The sequence below is a fragment of the Mytilus galloprovincialis genome, chromosome 6 (genome assembly GCF_965363235.1).
Source record: "Mytilus galloprovincialis chromosome 6, xbMytGall1.hap1.1, whole genome shotgun sequence".
Taxonomy (NCBI): domain Eukaryota; kingdom Metazoa; phylum Mollusca; class Bivalvia; order Mytilida; family Mytilidae; genus Mytilus; species Mytilus galloprovincialis.
The window spans coordinates 73257686-73276423 of NC_134843.1; the positions used below are offsets into that span (position 1 = coordinate 73257686).

The window sequence follows — 18738 nt, forward strand, 5'->3', positions numbered from 1 at the left end:
AGGCGCAATTGTGTAGATCAAATACCGCAAAGGAAAAATAATCAAATAGACAGCCTTTTCATCGAAAATCCCGTGCAATTCAACTGATTTCATGCTGAAACATTCAATTAAGTGAAACTTGATGTTTTGTCAACCCGAGTACCGTTACTGTAAGAATTTTCATAATTGCGAGAGAAAAAAAAGTTTATTATCTCATAAACGATCATTTCACCGAAAGAAAAAAAAAATCAATTCGCATCACGGGAGCAATTTTACATACAATATTTTTCCTTTTCATAAAAGTGTACTGCAAGGGCATATGATATCTGCTTAGTCATTTTTAGTGTTACTCCTGATTGCAGTTGCGCTATTAGGAAAAAATACTGCGGTAACAATTTAAAGCATTACTTACTGTTCTAGCAGCAACTGTAGGTCTATATTTGGGAACTTTGATCGCATTGCTTATTCGATATTATAAGGAGCTTCACTTGCGTACAATTCACTCAGTTTCAGGCAAAATTTCAATTTGGTGTAATAAAAATAAGACTAGTGCGGGTGGGGTTCGAACCCACGCGGACATACGTCCATTGGAACTTAAGTCCAACGCCTTAACCACTCGGCCACCACACTGTTACAGATGGGGATCTTAAATGGTTACATGAATCTATAGCTACTTATCACAATGTTCGCATTTCATGTGTAAGGCGCAATTGTGTAGATCAAATACCGCAAAGGAAAAATAATCAAATAGACAGCCTTTTCATCGAAAATCCCGTGCAATTCAACTGATTTCATGCTGAAACATTCAATTAAGTGAAACTTGATGTTTTGTCAACCCGAGTACCGTTACTGTAAGAATTTTCATAATTGCGAGAGAAAAAAAAGTTTATTATCTCATAAACGATCATTTCACCGAAAGAAAAAAAAAATCAATTCGCATCACGGGAGCAATTTTACATACAATATTTTTCCTTTTCATAAAAGTGTACTGCAAGGGCATATGATATCTGCTTAGTCATTTTTAGTGTTACTCCTGATTGCAGTTGCGCTATTAGGAAAAAATACTGCGGTAACAATTTAAAGCATTACTTACTGTTCTAGCAGCAACTGTAGGTCTATATTTGGGAACTTTGATCGCATTGCTTATTCGATATTATAAGGAGCTTCACTTGCGTACAATTCACTCAGTTTCAGGCAAAATTTCAATTTGGTGTAATAAAAATAAGACTAGTGCGGGTGGGGTTCGAACCCACGCGGACATACGTCCATTGGAACTTAAGTCCAACGCCTTAACCACTCGGCCACCACACTGTTACAGATGGGGATCTTAAATGGTTACATGAATCTATAGCTACTTATCACAATGTTCGCATTTCATTTGTAAGGCGCAATTGTGTAGATCAAATACCGCAAAGGAAAAATAATCAAATAGACAGCCTTTTCATCGAAAATCCCGTGCAATTCAACTGATTTCATGCTGAAACATTCAATTAAGTGAAACTTGATGTTTTGTCAACCCGAGTACCGTTACTGTAAGAATTTTCATAATTGCGAGAGAAAAAAAAGTTTATTATCTCATAAACGATCATTTCACCGAAAGAAAAAAAAAATCAATTCGCATCACGGGAGCAATTTTACATACAATATTTTTCCTTTTCATAAAAGTGTACTGCAAGGGCATATGATATCTGCTTAGTCATTTTTAGTGTTACTCCTGATTGCAGTTGCGCTATTAGGAAAAAATACTGCGGTAACAATTTAAAGCATTACTTACTGTTCTAGCAGCAACTGTAGGTCTATATTTGGGAACTTTGATCGCATTGCTTATTCGATATTATAAGGAGCTTCACTTGCGTACAATTCACTCAGTTTCAGGCAAAATTTCAATTTGGTGTAATAAAAATAAGACTAGTGCGGGTGGGGTTCGAACCCACGCGGACATACGTCCATTGGAACTTAAGTCCAACGCCTTAACCACTCGGCCACCACACTGTTACAGATGGGGATCTTAAATGGTTACATGAATCTATAGCTACTTATCACAATGTTCGCATTTCATTTGTAAGGCGCAATTGTGTAGATCAAATACCGCAAAGGAAAAATAATCAAATAGACAGCCTTTTCATCGAAAATCCCGTGCAATTCAACTGATTTCATGCTGAAACATTCAATTAAGTGAAACTTGATGTTTTGTCAACCCGAGTACCGTTACTGTAAGAATTTTCATAATTGCGAGAGAAAAAAAAGTTTATTATCTCATAAACGATCATTTCACCGAAAGAAAAAAAAAATCAATTCGCATCACGGGAGCAATTTTACATACAATATTTTTCCTTTTCATAAAAGTGTACTGCAAGGGCATATGATATCTGCTTAGTCATTTTTAGTGTTACTCCTGATTGCAGTTGCGCTATTAGGAAAAAATACTGCGGTAACAATTTAAAGCATTACTTACTGTTCTAGCAGCAACTGTAGGTCTATATTTGGGAACTTTGATCGCATTGCTTATTCGATATTATAAGGAGCTTCACTTGCGTACAATTCACTCAGTTTCAGGCAAAATTTCAATTTGGTGTAATAAAAATAAGACTAGTGCGGGTGGGGTTCGAACCCACGCGGACATACGTCCATTGGAACTTAAGTCCAACGCCTTAACCACTCGGCCACCACACTGTTACAGATGGGGATCTTAAATGGTTACATGAATCTATAGCTACTTATCACAATGTTCGCATTTCATTTGTAAGGCGCAATTGTGTAGATCAAATACCGCAAAGGAAAAATAATCAAATAGACAGCCTTTTCATCGAAAATCCCGTGCAATTCAACTGATTTCATGCTGAAACATTCAATTAAGTGAAACTTGATGTTTTGTCAACCCGAGTACCGTTACTGTAAGAATTTTCATAATTGCGAGAGAAAAAAAAGTTTATTATCTCATAAACGATCATTTCACCGAAAGAAAAAAAAAATCAATTCGCATCACGGGAGCAATTTTACATACAATATTTTTCCTTTTCATAAAAGTGTACTGCAAGGGCATATGATATCTGCTTAGTCATTTTTAGTGTTACTCCTGATTGCAGTTGCGCTATTAGGAAAAAATACTGCGGTAACAATTTAAAGCATTACTTACTGTTCTAGCAGCAACTGTAGGTCTATATTTGGGAACTTTGATCGCATTGCTTATTCGATATTATAAGGAGCTTCACTTGCGTACAATTCACTCAGTTTCAGGCAAAATTTCAATTTGGTGTAATAAAAATAAGACTAGTGCGGGTGGGGTTCGAACCCACGCGGACATACGTCCATTGGAACTTAAGTCCAACGCCTTAACCACTCGGCCACCACACTGTTACAGATGGGGATCTTAAATGGTTACATGAATCTATAGCTACTTATCACAATGTTCGCATTTCATTTGTAAGGCGCAATTGTGTAGATCAAATACCGCAAAGGAAAAATAATCAAATAGACAGCCTTTTCATCGAAAATCCCGTGCAATTCAACTGATTTCATGCTGAAACATTCAATTAAGTGAAACTTGATGTTTTGTCAACCCGAGTACCGTTACTGTAAGAATTTTCATAATTGCGAGAGAAAAAAAAGTTTATTATCTCATAAACGATCATTTCACCGAAAGAAAAAAAAAATCAATTCGCATCACGGGAGCAATTTTACATACAATATTTTTCCTTTTCATAAAAGTGTACTGCAAGGGCATATGATATCTGCTTAGTCATTTTTAGTGTTACTCCTGATTGCAGTTGCGCTATTAGGAAAAAATACTGCGGTAACAATTTAAAGCATTACTTACTGTTCTAGCAGCAACTGTAGGTCTATATTTGGGAACTTTGATCGCATTGCTTATTCGATATTATAAGGAGCTTCACTTGCGTACAATTCACTCAGTTTCAGGCAAAATTTCAATTTGGTGTAATAAAAATAAGACTAGTGCGGGTGGGGTTCGAACCCACGCGGACATACGTCCATTGGAACTTAAGTCCAACGCCTTAACCACTCGGCCACCACACTGTTACAGATGGGGATCTTAAATGGTTACATGAATCTATAGCTACTTATCACAATGTTCGCATTTCATTTGTAAGGCGCAATTGTGTAGATCAAATACCGCAAAGGAAAAATAATCAAATAGACAGCCTTTTCATCGAAAATCCCGTGCAATTCAACTGATTTCATGCTGAAACATTCAATTAAGTGAAACTTGATGTTTTGTCAACCCGAGTACCGTTACTGTAAGAATTTTCATAATTGCGAGAGAAAAAAAAGTTTATTATCTCATAAACGATCATTTCACCGAAAGAAAAAAAAAATCAATTCGCATCACGGGAGCAATTTTACATACAATATTTTTCCTTTTCATAAAAGTGTACTGCAAGGGCATATGATATCTGCTTAGTCATTTTTAGTGTTACTCCTGATTGCAGTTGCGCTATTAGGAAAAAATACTGCGGTAACAATTTAAAGCATTACTTACTGTTCTAGCAGCAACTGTAGGTCTATATTTGGGAACTTTGATCGCATTGCTTATTCGATATTATAAGGAGCTTCACTTGCGTACAATTCACTCAGTTTCAGGCAAAATTTCAATTTGGTGTAATAAAAATAAGACTAGTGCGGGTGGGGTTCGAACCCACGCGGACATACGTCCATTGGAACTTAAGTCCAACGCCTTAACCACTCGGCCACCACACTGTTACAGATGGGGATCTTAAATGGTTACATGAATCTATAGCTACTTATCACAATGTTCGCATTTCATTTGTAAGGCGCAATTGTGTAGATCAAATACCGCAAAGGAAAAATAATCAAATAGACAGCCTTTTCATCGAAAATCCCGTGCAATTCAACTGATTTCATGCTGAAACATTCAATTAAGTGAAACTTGATGTTTTGTCAACCCGAGTACCGTTACTGTAAGAATTTTCATAATTGCGAGAGAAAAAAAAGTTTATTATCTCATAAACGATCATTTCACCGAAAGAAAAAAAAAATCAATTCGCATCACGGGAGCAATTTTACATACAATATTTTTCCTTTTCATAAAAGTGTACTGCAAGGGCATATGATATCTGCTTAGTCATTTTTAGTGTTACTCCTGATTGCAGTTGCGCTATTAGGAAAAAATACTGCGGTAACAATTTAAAGCATTACTTACTGTTCTAGCAGCAACTGTAGGTCTATATTTGGGAACTTTGATCGCATTGCTTATTCGATATTATAAGGAGCTTCACTTGCGTACAATTCACTCAGTTTCAGGCAAAATTTCAATTTGGTGTAATAAAAATAAGACTAGTGCGGGTGGGGTTCGAACCCACGCGGACATACGTCCATTGGAACTTAAGTCCAACGCCTTAACCACTCGGCCACCACACTGTTACAGATGGGGATCTTAAATGGTTACATGAATCTATAGCTACTTATCACAATGTTCGCATTTCATTTGTAAGGCGCAATTGTGTAGATCAAATACCGCAAAGGAAAAATAATCAAATAGACAGCCTTTTCATCGAAAATCCCGTGCAATTCAACTGATTTCATGCTGAAACATTCAATTAAGTGAAACTTGATGTTTTGTCAACCCGAGTACCGTTACTGTAAGAATTTTCATAATTGCGAGAGAAAAAAAAGTTTATTATCTCATAAACGATCATTTCACCGAAAGAAAAAAAAAATCAATTCGCATCACGGGAGCAATTTTACATACAATATTTTTCCTTTTCATAAAAGTGTACTGCAAGGGCATATGATATCTGCTTAGTCATTTTTAGTGTTACTCCTGATTGCAGTTGCGCTATTAGGAAAAAATACTGCGGTAACAATTTAAAGCATTACTTACTGTTCTAGCAGCAACTGTAGGTCTATATTTGGGAACTTTGATCGCATTGCTTATTCGATATTATAAGGAGCTTCACTTGCGTACAATTCACTCAGTTTCAGGCAAAATTTCAATTTGGTGTAATAAAAATAAGACTAGTGCGGGTGGGGTTCGAACCCACGCGGACATACGTCCATTGGAACTTAAGTCCAACGCCTTAACCACTCGGCCACCACACTGTTACAGATGGGGATCTTAAATGGTTACATGAATCTATAGCTACTTATCACAATGTTCGCATTTCATTTGTAAGGCGCAATTGTGTAGATCAAATACCGCAAAGGAAAAATAATCAAATAGACAGCCTTTTCATCGAAAATCCCGTGCAATTCAACTGATTTCATGCTGAAACATTCAATTAAGTGAAACTTGATGTTTTGTCAACCCGAGTACCGTTACTGTAAGAATTTTCATAATTGCGAGAGAAAAAAAAGTTTATTATCTCATAAACGATCATTTCACCGAAAGAAAAAAAAAATCAATTCGCATCACGGGAGCAATTTTACATACAATATTTTTCCTTTTCATAAAAGTGTACTGCAAGGGCATATGATATCTGCTTAGTCATTTTTAGTGTTACTCCTGATTGCAGTTGCGCTATTAGGAAAAAATACTGCGGTAACAATTAAAGCATTACTTACTGTTCTAGCAGCAACTGTAGGTCTATATTTGGGAACTTTGATCGCATTGCTTATTCGATATTATAAGGAGCTTCACTTGCGTACAATTCACTCAGTTTCAGGCAAAATTTCAATTTGGTGTAATAAAAATAAGACTAGTGCGGGTGGGGTTCGAACCCACGCGGACATACGTCCATTGGAACTTAAGTCCAACGCCTTAACCACTCGGCCACCACACTGTTACAGAAGGGGATCTTAAATGGTTACATGAATCTATAGCTACTTATCACAATGTTCGCATTTCATTTGTAAGGCGCAATTGTGTAGATCAAATACCGCAAAGGAAAAATAATCAAATAGACAGCCTTTTCATCGAAAATCCCGTGCAATTCAACTGATTTCATGCTGAAACATTCAATTAAGTGAAACTTGATGTTTTGTCAACCCGAGTACCGTTACTGTAAGAATTTTCATAATTGCGAGAGAAAAAAAAGTTTATTATCTCATAAACGATCATTTCACCGAAAGAAAAAAAAAATCAATTCGCATCACGGGAGCAATTTTACATACAATATTTTTCCTTTTCATAAAAGTGTACTGCAAGGGCATATGATATCTGCTTAGTCATTTTTAGTGTTACTCCTGATTGCAGTTGCGCTATTAGGAAAAAATACTGCGGTAACAATTTAAAGCATTACTTACTGTTCTAGCAGCAACTGTAGGTCTATATTTGGGAACTTTGATCGCATTGCTTATTCGATATTATAAGGAGCTTCACTTGCGTACAATTCACTCAGTTTCAGGCAAAATTTCAATTTGGTGTAATAAAAATAAGACTAGTGCGGGTGGGGTTCGAACCCACGCGGACATACGTCCATTGGAACTTAAGTCCAACGCCTTAACCACTCGGCCACCACACTGTTACAGATGGGGATCTTAAATGGTTACATGAATCTATAGCTACTTATCACAATGTTCGCATTTCATTTGTAAGGCGCAATTGTGTAGATCAAATACCGCAAAGGAAAAATAATCAAATAGACAGCCTTTTCATCGAAAATCCCGTGCAATTCAACTGATTTCATGCTGAAACATTCAATTAAGTGAAAGTTGATGTTTTGTCAACCCGAGTACCGTTACTGTAAGAATTTTCATAATTGCGAGAGAAAAAAAAGTTTATTATCTCATAAACGATCATTTCACCGAAAGAAAAAAAAAATCAATTCGCATCACGGGAGCAATTTTACATACAATATTTTTCCTTTTCATAAAAGTGTACTGCAAGGGCATATGATATCTGCTTAGTCATTTTTAGTGTTACTCCTGATTGCAGTTGCGCTATTAGGAAAAAATACTGCGGTAACAATTTAAAGCATTACTTACTGTTCTAGCAGCAACTGTAGGTCTATATTTGGGAACTTTGATCGCATTGCTTATTCGATATTATAAGGAGCTTCACTTGCGTACAATTCACTCAGTTTCAGGCAAAATTTCAATTTGGTGTAATAAAAATAAGACTAGTGCGGGTGGGGTTCGAACCCACGCGGACATACGTCCATTGGAACTTAAGTCCAACGCCTTAACCACTCGGCCACCACACTGTTACAGATGGGGATCTTAAATGGTTACATGAATCTATAGCTACTTATCACAATGTTCGCATTTCATTTGTAAGGCGCAATTGTGTAGATCAAATACCGCAAAGGAAAAATAATCAAATAGACAGCCTTTTCATCGAAAATCCCGTGCAATTCAACTGATTTCATGCTGAAACATTCAATTAAGTGAAACTTGATGTTTTGTCAACCCGAGTACCGTTACTGTAAGAATTTTCATAATTGAGAGAGAAAAAAAAGTTTATTATCTCATAAACGATCATTTCACCGAAAGAAAAAAAAAATCAATTCGCATCACGGGAGCAATTTAACATACAATATTTTTCCTTTTCATAAAAGTGTACTGCAAGGGCATATGATATCTGCTTAGTCATTTTTAGTGTTACTCCTGATTGCAGTTGCGCTATTAGGAAAAAATACTGCGGTAACAATTTAAAGCATTACTTACTGTTCTAGCAGCAACTGTAGGTCTATATTTGGGAACTTTGATCGCATTGCTTATTCGATATTATAAGGAGCTTCACTTGCGTACAATTCACTCAGTTTCAGGCAAAATTTCAATTTGGTGTAATAAAAATAAGACTAGTGCGGGTGGGGTTCGAACCCACGCGGACATACGTCCATTGGAACTTAAGTCCAACGCCTTAACCACTCGGCCACCACACTGTTACAGATGGGGATCTTAAATGGTTACATGAATCTATAGCTACTTATCACAATGTTCGCATTTCATTTGTAAGGCGCAATTGTGTAGATCAAATACCGCAAAGGAAAAATAATCAAATAGACAGCCTTTTCATCGAAAATCCCGTGCAATTCAACTGATTTCATGCTGAAACATTCAATTAAGTGAAACTTGATGTTTTGTCAACCCGAGTACCGTTACTGTAAGAATTTTCATAATTGCGAGAGAAAAAAAAGTTTATTATCTCATAAACGATCATTTCACCGAAAGAAAAAAAAAATCAATTCGCATCACGGGAGCAATTTTACATACAATATTTTTCCTTTTCATAAAAGTGTACTGCAAGGGCATATGATATCTGCTTAGTCATTTTTAGTGTTACTCCTGATTGCAGTTGCGCTATTAGGAAAAAATACTGCGGTAACAATTTAAAGCATTACTTACTGTTCTAGCAGCAACTGTAGGTCTATATTTGGGAACTTTGATCGCATTGCTTATTCGATATTATAAGGAGCTTCACTTGCGTACAATTCACTCAGTTTCAGGCAAAATTTCAATTTGGTGTAATAAAAATAAGACTAGTGCGGGTGGGGTTCGAACCCACGCGGACATACGTCCATTGGAACTTAAGTCCAACGCCTTAACCACTCGGCCACCACACTGTTACAGATGGGGATCTTAAATGGTTACATGAATCTATAGCTACTTATCACAATGTTCGCATTTCATTTGTAAGGCGCAATTGTGTAGATCAAATACCGCAAAGGAAAAATAATCAAATAGACAGCCTTTTCATCGAAAATCCCGTGCAATTCAACTGATTTCATGCTGAAACATTCAATTAAGTGAAACTTGATGTTTTGTCAACCCGAGTACCGTTACTGTAAGAATTTTCATAATTGCGAGAGAAAAAAAAGTTTATTATCTCATAAACGATCATTTCACCGAAAGAAAAAAAAAATCAATTCGCATCACGGGAGCAATTTTACATACAATATTTTTCCTTTTCATAAAAGTGTACTGCAAGGGCATATGATATCTGCTTAGTCATTTTTAGTGTTACTCCTGATTGCAGTTGCGCTATTAGGAAAAAATACTGCGGTAACAATTTAAAGCATTACTTACTGTTCTAGCAGCAACTGTAGGTCTATATTTGGGAACTTTGATCGCATTGCTTATTCGATATTATAAGGAGCTTCACTTGCGTACAATTCACTCAGTTTCAGGCAAAATTTCAATTTGGTGTAATAAAAATAAGACTAGTGCGGGTGGGGTTCGAACCCACGCGGACATACGTCCATTGGAACTTAAGTCCAACGCCTTAACCACTCGGCCACCACACTGTTACAGATGGGGATCTTAAATGGTTACATGAATCTATAGCTACTTATCACAATGTTCGCATTTCATTTGTAAGGCGCAATTGTGTAGATCAAATACCGCAAAGGAAAAATAATCAAATAGACAGCCTTTTCATCGAAAATCCCGTGCAATTCAACTGATTTCATGCTGAAACATTCAATTAAGTGAAACTTGATGTTTTGTCAACCCGAGTACCGTTACTGTAAGAATTTTCATAATTGCGAGAGAAAAAAAAGTTTATTATCTCATAAACGATCATTTCACCGAAAGAAAAAAAAAATCAATTCGCATCACGGGAGCAATTTTACATACAATATTTTTCCTTTTCATAAAAGTGTACTGCAAGGGCATATGATATCTGCTTAGTCATTTTTAGTGTTACTCCTGATTGCAGTTGCGCTATTAGGAAAAAATACTGCGGTAACAATTTAAAGCATTACTTACTGTTCTAGCAGCAACTGTAGGTCTATATTTGGGAACTTTGATCGCATTGCTTATTCGATATTATAAGGAGCTTCACTTGCGTACAATTCACTCAGTTTCAGGCAAAATTTCAATTTGGTGTAATAAAAATAAGACTAGTGCGGGTGGGGTTCGAACCCACGCGGACATACGTCCATTGGAACTTAAGTCCAACGCCTTAACCACTCGGCCACCACACTGTTACAGATGGGGATCTTAAATGGTTACATGAATCTATAGCTACTTATCACAATGTTCGCATTTCATTTGTAAGGCGCAATTGTGTAGATCAAATACCGCAAAGGAAAAATAATCAAATAGACAGCCTTTTCATCGAAAATCCCGTGCAATTCAACTGATTTCATGCTGAAACATTCAATTAAGTGAAACTTGATGTTTTGTCAACCCGAGTACCGTTACTGTAAGAATTTTCATAATTGCGAGAGAAAAAAAAGTTTATTATCTCATAAACGATCATTTCACCGAAAGAAAAAAAAAATCAATTCGCATCACGGGAGCAATTTTACATACAATATTTTTCCTTTTCATAAAAGTGTACTGCAAGGGCATATGATATCTGCTTAGTCATTTTTAGTGTTACTCCTGATTGCAGTTGCGCTATTAGGAAAAAATACTGCGGTAACAATTTAAAGCATTACTTACTGTTCTAGCAGCAACTGTAGGTCTATATTTGGGAACTTTGATCGCATTGCTTATTCGATATTATAAGGAGCTTCACTTGCGTACAATTCACTCAGTTTCAGGCAAAATTTCAATTTGGTGTAATAAAAATAAGACTAGTGCGGGTGGGGTTCGAACCCACGCGGACATACGTCCATTGGAACTTAAGTCCAACGCCTTAACCACTCGGCCACCACACTGTTACAGATGGGGATCTTAAATGGTTACATGAATCTATAGCTACTTATCACAATGTTCGCATTTCATTTGTAAGGCGCAATTGTGTAGATCAAATACCGCAAAGGAAAAATAATCAAATAGACAGCCTTTTCATCGAAAATCCCGTGCAATTCAACTGATTTCATGCTGAAACATTCAATTAAGTGAAACTTGATGTTTTGTCAACCCGAGTACCGTTACTGTAAGAATTTTCATAATTGCGAGAGAAAAAAAAGTTTATTATCTCATAAACGATCATTTCACCGAAAGAAAAAAAAAATCAATTCGCATCACGGGAGCAATTTTACATACAATATTTTTCCTTTTCATAAAAGTGTACTGCAAGGGCATATGATATCTGCTTAGTCATTTTTAGTGTTACTCCTGATTGCAGTTGCGCTATTAGGAAAAAATACTGCGGTAACAATTTAAAGCATTACTTACTGTTCTAGCAGCAACTGTAGGTCTATATTTGGGAACTTTGATCGCATTGCTTATTCGATATTATAAGGAGCTTCACTTGCGTACAATTCACTCAGTTTCAGGCAAAATTTCAATTTGGTGTAATAAAAATAAGACTAGTGCGGGTGGGGTTCGAACCCACGCGGACATACGTCCATTGGAACTTAAGTCCAACGCCTTAACCACTCGGCCACCACACTGTTACAGATGGGGATCTTAAATGGTTACATGAATCTATAGCTACTTATCACAATGTTCGCATTTCATTTGTAAGGCGCAATTGTGTAGATCAAATACCGCAAAGGAAAAATAATCAAATAGACAGCCTTTTCATCGAAAATCCCGTGCAATTCAACTGATTTCATGCTGAAACATTCAATTAAGTGAAACTTGATGTTTTGTCAACCCGAGTACCGTTACTGTAAGAATTTTCATAATTGCGAGAGAAAAAAAAGTTTATTATCTCATAAACGATCATTTCACCGAAAGAAAAAAAAAATCAATTCGCATCACGGGAGCAATTTTACATACAATATTTTTCCTTTTCATAAAAGTGTACTGCAAGGGCATATGATATCTGCTTAGTCATTTTTAGTGTTACTCCTGATTGCAGTTGCGCTATTAGGAAAAAATACTGCGGTAACAATTTAAAGCATTACTTACTGTTCTAGCAGCAACTGTAGGTCTATATTTGGGAACTTTGATCGCATTGCTTATTCGATATTATAAGGAGCTTCACTTGCGTACAATTCACTCAGTTTCAGGCAAAATTTCAATTTGGTGTAATAAAAATAAGACTAGTGCGGGTGGGGTTCGAACCCACGCGGACATACGTCCATTGGAACTTAAGTCCAACGCCTTAACCACTCGGCCACCACACTGTTACAGATGGGGATCTTAAATGGTTACATGAATCTATAGCTACTTATCACAATGTTCGCATTTCATTTGTAAGGCGCAATTGTGTAGATCAAATACCGCAAAGGAAAAATAATCAAATAGACAGCCTTTTCATCGAAAATCCCGTGCAATTCAACTGATTTCATGCTGAAACATTCAATTAAGTGAAACTTGATGTTTTGTCAACCCGAGTACCGTTACTGTAAGAATTTTCATAATTGCGAGAGAAAAAAAAGTTTATTATCTCATAAACGATCATTTCACCGAAAGAAAAAAAAAATCAATTCGCATCACGGGAGCAATTTTACATACAATATTTTTCCTTTTCATAAAAGTGTACTGCAAGGGCATATGATATCTGCTTAGTCATTTTTAGTGTTACTCCTGATTGCAGTTGCGCTATTAGGAAAAAATACTGCGGTAACAATTTAAAGCATTACTTACTGTTCTAGCAGCAACTGTAGGTCTATATTTGGGAACTTTGATCGCATTGCTTATTCGATATTATAAGGAGCTTCACTTGCGTACAATTCACTCAGTTTCAGGCAAAATTTCAATTTGGTGTAATAAAAATAAGACTAGTGCGGGTGGGGTTCGAACCCACGCGGACATACGTCCATTGGAACTTAAGTCCAACGCCTTAACCACTCGGCCACCACACTGTTACAGATGGGGATCTTAAATGGTTACATGAATCTATAGCTACTTATCACAATGTTCGCATTTCATTTGTAAGGCGCAATTGTGTAGATCAAATACCGCAAAGGAAAAATAATCAAATAGACAGCCTTTTCATCGAAAATCCCGTGCAATTCAACTGATTTCATGCTGAAACATTCAATTAAGTGAAACTTGATGTTTTGTCAACCCGAGTACCGTTACTGTAAGAATTTTCATAATTGCGAGAGAAAAAAAAGTTTATTATCTCATAAACGATCATTTCACCGAAAGAAAAAAAAAATCAATTCGCATCACGGGAGCAATTTTACATACAATATTTTTCCTTTTCATAAAAGTGTACTGCAAGGGCATATGATATCTGCTTAGTCATTTTTAGTGTTACTCCTGATTGCAGTTGCGCTATTAGGAAAAAATACTGCGGTAACAATTTAAAGCATTACTTACTGTTCTAGCAGCAACTGTAGGTCTATATTTGGGAACTTTGATCGCATTGCTTATTCGATATTATAAGGAGCTTCACTTGCGTACAATTCACTCAGTTTCAGGCAAAATTTCAATTTGGTGTAATAAAAATAAGACTAGTGCGGGTGGGGTTCGAACCCACGCGGACATACGTCCATTGGAACTTAAGTCCAACGCCTTAACCACTCGGCCACCACACTGTTACAGATGGGGATCTTAAATGGTTACATGAATCTATAGCTACTTATCACAATGTTCGCATTTCATTTGTAAGGCGCAATTGTGTAGATCAAATACCGCAAAGGAAAAATAATCAAATAGACAGCCTTTTCATCGAAAATCCCGTGCAATTCAACTGATTTCATGCTGAAACATTCAATTAAGTGAAACTTGATGTTTTGTCAACCCGAGTACCGTTACTGTAAGAATTTTCATAATTGCGAGAGAAAAAAAAGTTTATTATCTCATAAACGATCATTTCACCGAAAGAAAAAAAAAATCAATTCGCATCACGGGAGCAATTTTACATACAATATTTTTCCTTTTCATAAAAGTGTACTGCAAGGGCATATGATATCTGCTTAGTCATTTTTAGTGTTACTCCTGATTGCAGTTGCGCTATTAGGAAAAAATACTGCGGTAACAATTTAAAGCATTAACAGTCTCCGGGACAAGTTTGCAATTCCGCTGAGTGCAAAAGTTGTCACCTTAATTTTTGGAGTTAAGTCAAAACAAAGTTGATAACTTGGTTGGTATTGGTTCCCTGATATTTGTCCTAAAAAATTTTGGATCTAGCACCACTGTTGAAAAAGTTATGCCCCTTTTTTCAACAATTTCCTCAGAGGAAAAGTACTTTTCCTCAAGGGAAATCAAATTTCCCTGAAGGAAAAAGATTTTTCCTCAAGGGAAATTGTTTTTTCCTCAAGGGAAAAAGATTTCCCTTAGGGAATTTACTGCATAATTATTTCCTTTGAGGAAATTCTATTTCCTTTGAGGAAATTCTATTTCCTTAGAGGAAATTCTTTTCCTTTGAGGAAATTCTTTTTCCTTTGAGGAAATTTGCAGCTTCAAACTTTCCTTTGAGGAAATACTTTTTCCTGTGAGGAAATTTGTAGCTTCAAATTTTCCTTGGAGGAAATACTTTTTCCTGTGAGGAAATTTTTGACAAACACTTTTCCTTGGAGGAAAATTCAAGACAACAAATTTCCTCTAAGGAAATCATTGATCTTCAAATTTCCTCTAGGGAAATTTCTGAACATCAAATTTCCCTTAAGGAAATGTTTTTCCTCTATGGAAATTTCATAACAGTACAAACAGTATTAATATATTTTCTCCTAGACTGAATTATTGATACAAAAGATAATTAAAACTTTAATACTGTAATACAAATTTTCATGGTGAGTATTAAACATACAAAAACAAAAGGCTGACTGTTTAGCATGTTTAAGACAATACAATAATAAGCAAAATGCTATGAATATCATACCATTTGTGATGTTATTAATATTGTGCTCATATTTGCATATTAAATAAAAATAAACACTTTTCATGTCAAATTAACTTGTCTTCTGTTTCAGCTGCTGTGTATTCGACCCCCTACATAACAGTTCAGTGCATAAATAATTCAATCCACAAGACATCTTCCTTCAATTGGTTGAATAAATTTTGGCAACGTATGTTCTTCAAACATCTTCTTTGTATATTTGATATGATGGAGCCATGTACATGAATTGATAAAGCAGGTGTTTATTTCGACAACAAACATGACAAAGATACTATTTTTTTTCTTAATTTCTCCATAATCCATCAGTTAATATGAATGTAGGTTGTTACATTTTACACAATTGTGTTCTTTGATAGTACTCCATTTTGTTTATAGCAATTTTGTAGGATTTTTTCTATTTCTTTTTCCAGAAAAACACACAGTTGAGTTCATTTCACATTAATAATCCAATTAGCACATTATGTAGAAAAGTATTAACAATTAAGTTTCCTCTTCAGTATAGACCTGCAGGACCTGTTGATGATCATAAAAACCAAGATATCTGACCTATAAATACACAAAATAAAAAAAATATGTTATAAATGGAGAAAAAAACAGCAATATAAATAAGCTTATTTTATCATGTTTTAATGAACATTTTGAGAAACTTTCATTTGATATTCTTACTTGTCATGCTTATGAGTTCTCTTATTTCAGTGCTTTGTGTCCAAGATTTAATATTCGTTGTTTAGTGCCTTGCAGTGATATTTAAAGTTGAGCCACTTGCAATAGTTGTTATAGAATGTTCATATGTTGTGTTAATATTTGAACCACTGTCCTATATTATGGTCAGGTTGAGTGCTCACAGACATGAGGCCTAAATTAATATTTTGTTTGTTTCCCTAATCCCTATTCTGACAAGCCAGGTGTGGGTAGGTAGGTAGGTAAATAATTTTATTTTTCCCAAAAGCCTGAATATTATCTGATGATCCGGCAAGCCCGAAAATCAGAAATGAATAAAATAATATTTGGCTTAGTTTTGACAATAAAATTTTATGAGTAGGGCCATTTTTGCAGGGTCGGTCAGGATTGGAGAAACAAACAATATTTTATATTAGGCATGATTTTTTTTTATTAATTGTTATTGACTTTGAACATGTTGAACTAAATTGGATTGTTTAAATCTTTATATGTTGAGATCTTTAATGGATGACCTATAAAGGAAGTGTTTTCTCATTATTGAAGGCAGGCCCATGATTGGCCTTTAATTTCTTGCATCCGCTTCATTGAACTCTGGTGGATAAGTCACTCATTTACCATACCGCATTTTCTTATTTTTATATGAGTCATCATTCAAAGGCAATTTCTTTTATTACTGTAATTCAGAAATTATCGAAACTTTTTAGTAATGCGAATAATGTGACTGGGTGAGTATCGCAAAAATAAGAAATCATATTTTGATAACAGAAACATATATGTATATATATATATCATGTAACTATATAGATCTTTATGCAGATTTTTTTTGTAATCACAATAAGTTGTCCCTTCCCTGAAAAATCTGAATTTACAGTATATAGAAGTGGTCTTACCATTTAGGCCTTGTTGTATTCTGTTTATCTTGTTTTGCGCTCATTTCTATTGTAACTGTTTTTCATCATTTTTCTATATTTCTTGTCCTATAAAACATAAAAAGGGTAAAAACTATTATAAAACATCAGTTTGTGTTTTTCTTTATATTCAGTTATATTTAAAAAGAATGGAATATTTGTGCTATTTCATTTCACAAACTTTTTGTCAGTCATGACTTTCAAAGACTTTCACCCTGGTCAATAGTTTAAAAAACAAACATTCCCATACTTTTTCTTTGTGTTCGTACTAATTTTTCATTTGACAACAAAGACATGATTCAACTATTCTTCTAAAATTTGTTTCGCTTGACTACGTTAAACTCTGAAATATTGTTAACAGTATAATCTGTATGTGTCTCACTTGTCAAAATTTCAAATTAATATATAAATCAGATAAAAATGCTATGCATGGCTCAGCTTGATACAAACGTACAGGTTGAACCCAGAACAGTTGGGGCAAGTATGGACACAACATTCAAGCTCAATACAACTCTGAATTTTAAATTTGGATTGTGATTCAATAGTTGATGCAGCATAGGTTTCTGACACAGAATGAATGCGGTCCAAGTACTTAAAAATTTTAAATTGACAATTAACCTCTAAAATGGTCCAATATTCAAAATCTCAATACATGGTTAGATGCAGCATATCAACATGATCAAAGAACCCCAATAATTCATTTTTTGGTGAAATCAAATAAAGTTAAATTTTGGACCTTTTAGAACTCAATGTGGACCAATTTGATAATGGGTCAAAATATCAAAAATCTTAATGAATGGTTAGATTCAGCATATCAAAGAGCCCCATATAATCAATTTTTGTTGAAATCAAACAAAGTAAAATTTTGGACCCCGATTTGGATCAACTTGAATTTGGGCCCATAATAAAAAAATCTAAGTAAATATTCAGATTCAGCATATTAATCTGAACACCAAGGATTTAAATATTGTTAAAATCAAAATAAGTTTAATTTTGGACCCTTTGGACCTTAAGGTAGACCAATTTAAACAGGACCAAAAAACTAGGAATCTAAATACACAGTTAGATTTGGCATATCAAAGAACTCCAATAATTCAATTTTCTATAAAATCAAACAAAGTTTAATATTGGCCCCTATTGGCCCCTAATTCATGTAATTCCTAAACTCTGAACAAAACTCTGGTCACAAACCTTGTGTTTGAATTTCATAGATTTCTATTACTTGTACTAAAGTTATTAAGCGAAAACTAAATGTCCTGGGACAACGACGACTACATGATAAAATTGAGAATGGAAAAAGGGAATGTGTCAAAGAGACAACAACCTGACCATAGATTTGAGGGTTGGAATCCTTTTCTTTTACCGAGCAATGCATTTGAATGGGAGATATAGTTGGAACCCCTCTTTGCTCTTGGTTGGGACCCCCCTTTTAAAATGGCTGGATCCGCCCCTGAGAAGCATTATAGAAAAATCTATAAGCTTTAACTCAAAATAAGGATAATTTTATTTTTAAAGGGCAGGCACAGATCCAGAGGGGGGTTCAAGGGATTGGAACCCCCCTTTTTTTGGATAATCAATGCATTTGAATAGGGACATGTAATTGGACCCCCCCCCCTT

At 35.3% G+C, this 18738-nt stretch overlaps 1 long non-coding RNA gene and 21 other non-coding genes across 22 annotated transcripts; all 22 read right to left on the bottom strand.

The window, feature by feature from the left end:
- Window positions 1-526: 526 nt before the first annotated feature.
- On the bottom strand, window positions 527-609 carry Trnal-uaa (transfer RNA leucine (anticodon UAA)). Its single transcript has one exon. It is a non-coding gene; the product is annotated as a tRNA-Leu (tRNA).
- A 598-nt stretch (window positions 610-1207) lies between these two features.
- Window positions 1208-1290, bottom strand: Trnal-uaa (transfer RNA leucine (anticodon UAA)). The gene has a single exon. It is a non-coding gene; the product is annotated as a tRNA-Leu (tRNA).
- A 598-nt stretch (window positions 1291-1888) lies between these two features.
- Window positions 1889-1971, bottom strand: Trnal-uaa (transfer RNA leucine (anticodon UAA)). The gene has a single exon. It is a non-coding gene; the product is annotated as a tRNA-Leu (tRNA).
- A 598-nt stretch (window positions 1972-2569) lies between these two features.
- Trnal-uaa (transfer RNA leucine (anticodon UAA)) lies at window positions 2570-2652 on the bottom strand. Its single transcript has one exon. It is a non-coding gene; the product is annotated as a tRNA-Leu (tRNA).
- A 598-nt stretch (window positions 2653-3250) lies between these two features.
- Trnal-uaa (transfer RNA leucine (anticodon UAA)) lies at window positions 3251-3333 on the bottom strand. Its single transcript has one exon. It is a non-coding gene; the product is annotated as a tRNA-Leu (tRNA).
- Window positions 3334-3931: 598 nt separating this feature from the next.
- Trnal-uaa (transfer RNA leucine (anticodon UAA)) lies at window positions 3932-4014 on the bottom strand. The gene has a single exon. It is a non-coding gene; the product is annotated as a tRNA-Leu (tRNA).
- A 598-nt stretch (window positions 4015-4612) lies between these two features.
- Window positions 4613-4695, bottom strand: Trnal-uaa (transfer RNA leucine (anticodon UAA)). The gene has a single exon. It is a non-coding gene; the product is annotated as a tRNA-Leu (tRNA).
- A 598-nt stretch (window positions 4696-5293) lies between these two features.
- Trnal-uaa (transfer RNA leucine (anticodon UAA)) lies at window positions 5294-5376 on the bottom strand. Its single transcript has one exon. It is a non-coding gene; the product is annotated as a tRNA-Leu (tRNA).
- Window positions 5377-5974: 598 nt separating this feature from the next.
- Trnal-uaa (transfer RNA leucine (anticodon UAA)) lies at window positions 5975-6057 on the bottom strand. Its single transcript has one exon. It is a non-coding gene; the product is annotated as a tRNA-Leu (tRNA).
- Window positions 6058-6654: 597 nt separating this feature from the next.
- On the bottom strand, window positions 6655-6737 carry Trnal-uaa (transfer RNA leucine (anticodon UAA)). The gene has a single exon. It is a non-coding gene; the product is annotated as a tRNA-Leu (tRNA).
- Window positions 6738-7335: 598 nt separating this feature from the next.
- Trnal-uaa (transfer RNA leucine (anticodon UAA)) lies at window positions 7336-7418 on the bottom strand. The gene has a single exon. It is a non-coding gene; the product is annotated as a tRNA-Leu (tRNA).
- Window positions 7419-8016: 598 nt separating this feature from the next.
- Trnal-uaa (transfer RNA leucine (anticodon UAA)) lies at window positions 8017-8099 on the bottom strand. The gene has a single exon. It is a non-coding gene; the product is annotated as a tRNA-Leu (tRNA).
- Window positions 8100-8697: 598 nt separating this feature from the next.
- Window positions 8698-8780, bottom strand: Trnal-uaa (transfer RNA leucine (anticodon UAA)). The gene has a single exon. It is a non-coding gene; the product is annotated as a tRNA-Leu (tRNA).
- Window positions 8781-9378: 598 nt separating this feature from the next.
- Trnal-uaa (transfer RNA leucine (anticodon UAA)) lies at window positions 9379-9461 on the bottom strand. Its single transcript has one exon. It is a non-coding gene; the product is annotated as a tRNA-Leu (tRNA).
- A 598-nt stretch (window positions 9462-10059) lies between these two features.
- Trnal-uaa (transfer RNA leucine (anticodon UAA)) lies at window positions 10060-10142 on the bottom strand. Its single transcript has one exon. It is a non-coding gene; the product is annotated as a tRNA-Leu (tRNA).
- A 598-nt stretch (window positions 10143-10740) lies between these two features.
- On the bottom strand, window positions 10741-10823 carry Trnal-uaa (transfer RNA leucine (anticodon UAA)). Its single transcript has one exon. It is a non-coding gene; the product is annotated as a tRNA-Leu (tRNA).
- Window positions 10824-11421: 598 nt separating this feature from the next.
- Trnal-uaa (transfer RNA leucine (anticodon UAA)) lies at window positions 11422-11504 on the bottom strand. Its single transcript has one exon. It is a non-coding gene; the product is annotated as a tRNA-Leu (tRNA).
- A 598-nt stretch (window positions 11505-12102) lies between these two features.
- On the bottom strand, window positions 12103-12185 carry Trnal-uaa (transfer RNA leucine (anticodon UAA)). The gene has a single exon. It is a non-coding gene; the product is annotated as a tRNA-Leu (tRNA).
- A 598-nt stretch (window positions 12186-12783) lies between these two features.
- On the bottom strand, window positions 12784-12866 carry Trnal-uaa (transfer RNA leucine (anticodon UAA)). The gene has a single exon. It is a non-coding gene; the product is annotated as a tRNA-Leu (tRNA).
- Window positions 12867-13464: 598 nt separating this feature from the next.
- Trnal-uaa (transfer RNA leucine (anticodon UAA)) lies at window positions 13465-13547 on the bottom strand. Its single transcript has one exon. It is a non-coding gene; the product is annotated as a tRNA-Leu (tRNA).
- Window positions 13548-14145: 598 nt separating this feature from the next.
- Trnal-uaa (transfer RNA leucine (anticodon UAA)) lies at window positions 14146-14228 on the bottom strand. Its single transcript has one exon. It is a non-coding gene; the product is annotated as a tRNA-Leu (tRNA).
- A 1158-nt stretch (window positions 14229-15386) lies between these two features.
- Window positions 15387-17191, bottom strand: LOC143080278 (uncharacterized). The gene is made up of 2 exons (XR_012979689.1): window positions 17104-17191; window positions 15387-16078 (listed from the first exon to the last, which is right to left on the bottom strand). It is a non-coding gene; the product is annotated as an uncharacterized LOC143080278 (long non-coding RNA).
- Between the last annotated feature and the right edge of the window lie 1547 nt (window positions 17192-18738).